At 34.1% G+C, this 5,028-nt stretch overlaps 1 long non-coding RNA gene across 2 annotated transcripts; it reads right to left on the bottom strand.

The window, feature by feature from the left end:
• Positions 1-3,071: 3,071 nt before the first annotated feature.
• Positions 3,072-4,349, bottom strand: LOC117687286 (uncharacterized). 2 transcript variants are annotated; one of them, XR_010713678.1, is made up of 3 exons: positions 4,171-4,343; positions 3,539-3,771; positions 3,072-3,185 (listed from the first exon to the last, which is right to left on the bottom strand). It is a non-coding gene; the product is annotated as an uncharacterized lncRNA (long non-coding RNA). The 2 variants fall into 2 exon arrangements; XR_010713677.1 differs by lacking the exon at positions 3,072-3,185 and having other exon boundaries at positions 4,171-4,349.
• Positions 4,350-5,028: the final 679 nt, after the last annotated feature.

Genomic DNA, 5,028 nt, shown 5'->3' with positions numbered 1-5,028 from the left:
GAAAAACAAAATCTGAAAAATTTAGTCCGAATTTCCTCTGTTTTGCTAAATGTCAAACTTTCCTTGAGCCTAATTCCATAACTAAGTAAAAATATTTAATGTTATTTCAATAATAATTCATTTCATAAATACCTTTTGTGTTTAGAACAAATTTTACTCATGAGATAGAACTTTTTCACAATCCGGATTTGAGAACTCAAACCCTGAGTAAACAACGTCCTTCAGCAATTTTCAAAATGTTAATGTGAATCACGAGAGAAAAAGCAATCAAGAAATGATTTAAAATTTGCTACTGTACACATGTAAGAATGTATTAAGAAGACTGAATCTTTATAACCAGGTTAGATCGGGGGGGGGGGGGGGGGGGGGGGGGGGGGGGGGTGTGAATGTGGAGTATAAACATTTGTAATTTTAATCATTTATTGTTATTAATTTTAACTTGTCAATGAATACTACTTATTGATCCCAAGGTAGAAATATGACCTCTGATCATATCTCAATAGATCATTTGTCAATTATGCAAGGTGTAATATAATTTTTTTTAAGAATAACATTTTTTACCAGTTTATAAAAGTTTTTAGACACCTAGTTATATTTTGATTTTAATAGATCATTCGACAAGGGAGGGGGGGGGGGGAAGAACAGTTCTATATTTGAGTTTGTTTGGGAGTCATATATTTGGCAATTTTTTAATGTAATTTAAAATAAGACTAAGCCATACTACAGTCACGAACATGAATAGTATAGAACAAAACACAAACTAATACATGTACATGTATATATACATAGGAAGTATTACAAAACAGATGATTGATCTATATCTGGGTTCTTAAATTCAATCATATATATCATGTACATATTATATTATTGTTTCTTTGTTCAAGGCATTTAAGATGGTATGTAGGTCATGATCCCAAGTGCTCTTCCTGAAATTATTAAATATCATAAAAACCATTGAGATCCCCACCTTAATCCAAAGATATTATTCCTCCTTAGGTCATGCAGGCGCATCAGATCATTATGGCATGTAAGTCATGACCCTAAGGGGTCATCCTGACCCCCTTAGAATCAGAAAATGTCAATTATCTTTAAATTATTGATGTTTGATGATCCTATCTCTAATTAATCTTTATTATTTTAAAAGTCTCCTGAATGAAATTTGGAGATTTATTGTTTTTGTACAGTTCTTAATACATGTATTATTATTCTTTACCTTCGTTTTCTTCTTTCCTGCTCTGAACTTGTTTCTCAGAGATGGCTGAACAGAATTGTACAAAACTCTAGGATATGATAGGCCTGCATATCTAGTTGTGCACCCTGGTTTGATTTTTCTCATTTTGGGTTAGACAACCACTTTTCGGGGGAGGAGGGGGAGGGAGGTGTCAAAAGGGTGTGGGATCTAACATTGAACCTTGTAGGAAGAATCGTAGACTCTACTGTAAATGGTAACTTGAAAACGGACAAAGATAATAATATAGGGTTTTCATAATCATGTATTGGCTGTTACTGGCAATATATAGGGTTTATTAGATCTGACCCCTGGGGTCATCCCCACCCCCCAGGAATTTGAAATTACCTATATCTCAGAAACTGTTATAATCATGACCCCTAAACCATATATATTCATGTTTCTGATGTCAAGGGGCATCAAATGTTATGTAGGTCATGGGCCCTGTGGGTGGTCCTGACCCCCTCAAACAGCAAGTCCCTTAATATCTTCAAAACAGTTGAGATCCCCACCCTTAAACCATATATATTCTTGTTCCTTGTGTCAAAGGGCATCAAACGGTATGTAGGTCATGGGCCCCGGGGGTGGTCATGACCCCCCTTGAACAGGAAGTGCACGAATATCTCGAAAACGGTTGAGATCCCCACCCCTTAACCATATATATTCTTGATCCTTAAAGGGCATCAAAAGGTATGTACCGGTAGGTAATGGGCCTCAGGGTTAAATTTAATTTTTCAAAACCGTAATGCACATCTATGGAACAGTTCCTATCATATCCCAAGATATGATGTGTCTATCCATTAAATCATAAAAGGAGTTCTAGGATCTATGTTTTTTTTAAGTGATAAACGTCAATTTTCTGCTACTTTTTGACTCCCTGGATGAATTAAAATTTTTAAAACCTTACTGCACATCTATAGAACAGTCCCTATCATATCCCAAGATGTGATTGTCCATCCATTAAATCATAAGAGGAGCTCTTGGATCAATTTTTTTAAGGGTTAAACGTCAATTTTCTGCTACTATTTGACTCCCTGGATGAAATTTAAAATTTTAAAACCTTATTGCACATCTATAGGACAGCCCCAATTATATCCCAAGAGCTGACGTAGCTACTCCAAAAGTTGTAAGAGGAGTTTTGGGAACCATATTTTTTTTGCAAAAAAAACGTCATTTTTCGTTGCCCACTGATCCCCTTAATAAAAAAAAATCTGGAACCTGATCACGCCTCAATATGACACCCCCAATCATATTCTAGAAGATCATTTGGCTACTGCCAAAAAAAAAGACGTTTTTGAAACCAGTTTTTTTGTAAAAAAAAAAAAACACGTCATTTTTCAGCCATTAAATGACCCCCAGGACAAAATTGAAAATTCCGATACCTTATTGCGCATCTATAGGATACCCTAAAACATATTCCAAAAGATGATTTGTCTACTGTTGAAAATGTAGGAGGAGTTCGAGGAAGAAGGTTTTTTGTGAAAAAACGTCATTTTTTACCAATTATTTGACCCCCAGGACTAACAGAGAATTTTTGAAACCTTTTTACAAAACAACATGATACCCCAAATCAAACTCCAAGAGTTCAGTTTGCTGGGTTATAAGATGTAAGAGCAGTTTGAGAAAATAAAACGTGACAGACGGACGGACGGACGGAACAGGGTAACAACAATATACCCGAACTTTCTTTAGAAAGTGCGGGTATAAAAATTACATGTTTTCACTCACTTTTAAATAATTCAAATGTAGGTGTAAATACTTAGTTGCTGAATCGCACACTACACCAGAAAATCGCTTGTGCCATTTAAACAAGCGGTGCAGACAAATTGAATACCGCGCACCATGCATTAAACAGTGGGACGGACAACTTCGGAATGGACATTTTTCCGGCGTTGCGCACCTTTTTCCATACACACTATTGACCAAAGTTTAGTACCAAATGGTGGGGTTTTTTATTCTAAATAAATTTATGGAAAAAAAATTGAAACATTTTTAGATAGTTTTTTAGATATTTGAACTTAAAAGTTCCAACCCCATGGGATTTTAGTTTGGAAAAAATACCCCACAGAAAACCCCATGCAAACCCCATGGGGTTTTGCAATAAACCCCATGGGGCAGAAAACCCCATGAAAATAATGTGGGGTTTAAAAACCCACTTTTTTCTTAAATAACAGTTTAGGGTTTTTAATCCCATAAAATAGATGTCATGGGATTTATTATCCCACATATGCATGGGGTATTTTATCCCATTTGTTCATAATATAAAATTACTAAAATATTTTACCAATCTATTAAAATACCAGTACTCACAGTGCAGACAGTATGGGGTGATGTTAACTAAACCAATCCAAGCAAATAAATCAGATTCTCAATAATAAGTTACTCGAGACTGATTTATTCATGTTTGCATTAGTTTAATGACTCTAGATTTTCTCTTGCATTGAATTATAATCCACAGATGTTGGTAATGTCTTCCAAAAATGCCTTTTTTTCAAATGACAAGTGTCAGCATCAGAGGTATGCTCTGTCATCCTTTAATTTGCCTAAAAATATGTCATGAAAACTATGTAAATTATGTTTAAAAGATATAACTAATTCAAAATAAGTATTGCCCTGCTTATTATAAAATTCTTTAAAATCTGACAGGATGTAAATATTTATCAATACTGAACTGTATTGTATGTACCAATGTTATATGATCCACTAATAAAGGCATAAATTTTATGCAATCACAAAGATTACGTATAATATTTAAACTTCTGTTAAATATCATAGCATATTAAAACAGTCTTAAATCTATGGTCTCACTATTTCGAGAAAATTCGGTCCAAGAATAAATGTTGGGTTTTTTTTTCATTACCTAGCTTTTCACTTGGAAGTTATTAAAGAATATATAGACGTATAAATTTAAAATGAAACTGATTTGCAGTCAATGGAATTACCTTTGGAAATGGACAGAAGAAACACAAACTTAGCAACACTAGCCCTACCAACTTATCAAGTACCAAGCGATGGAGTTGAAAACCGGATGTCGAAATAGTTAGACAAATCGGGACACAGATATTTCGATTAGAGCAGTCGAAATTTCATGAATTTCAAGTATAATGCCGTTTAATGAACTCGAAAATCCTATATTAGTTATTTAACATCCTGAACACCGTATTATTATATAGATTATTCATCTAACTATAAACATGATGAATTTAGTGTCAATGGTGGGGGTTGGGGGGGGGGGGGTATAACAACTAATAAATAAAGTGTGCAAAATGTTTCATATCATTATACTATTAGTAAAACCAATAATTATTATAAAATTCTTAATTTAACAGGAGATAGTAAGGTGGTTATCAAGGTATATATGTACAATAATACTTTTCGACGGATAATTTCAGCTTGTGTACATGTTTTCTCATGGGGGGGGGGGGGGGTACTTGATGAAAAGTCCCGTTGATTTTTTCTTTTCCGTAGAATGTTTTAGTGAAAGAGTATAAATTTTGTGATAATGTCCAGGAGCTATTTTGGATAATAAAAAATAGATACCATGGCTATAGTGCATCAGAGGCATGTGACAAAATCAGTGCGTTTAAATATACGGTAGAAGCCTCTCACAATAATTATTTTGTTTTTAAATTAATTCATAGCATGTATACCGGTAAGTACCTCTTATCTATTTCTTTCCCACTCTTCCCATTGTATAGGACTTATCTCAAGCGAGCAAAAGCTGGAGCAAAAGCTGGAATTTTATTTAAAATCGAATTTCCCATTGCAATTAATTTGGCAAGTATATATAAAGGATAACC

Source organism: Magallana gigas, chromosome 4 (assembly GCF_963853765.1).
Source record: "Magallana gigas chromosome 4, xbMagGiga1.1, whole genome shotgun sequence".
NCBI lineage: Eukaryota > Metazoa > Mollusca > Bivalvia > Ostreida > Ostreidae > Magallana > Magallana gigas.
Note: the sequence above shows the minus strand (reverse complement) of the source record. Positions and strands in the feature narration are given on the sequence as shown.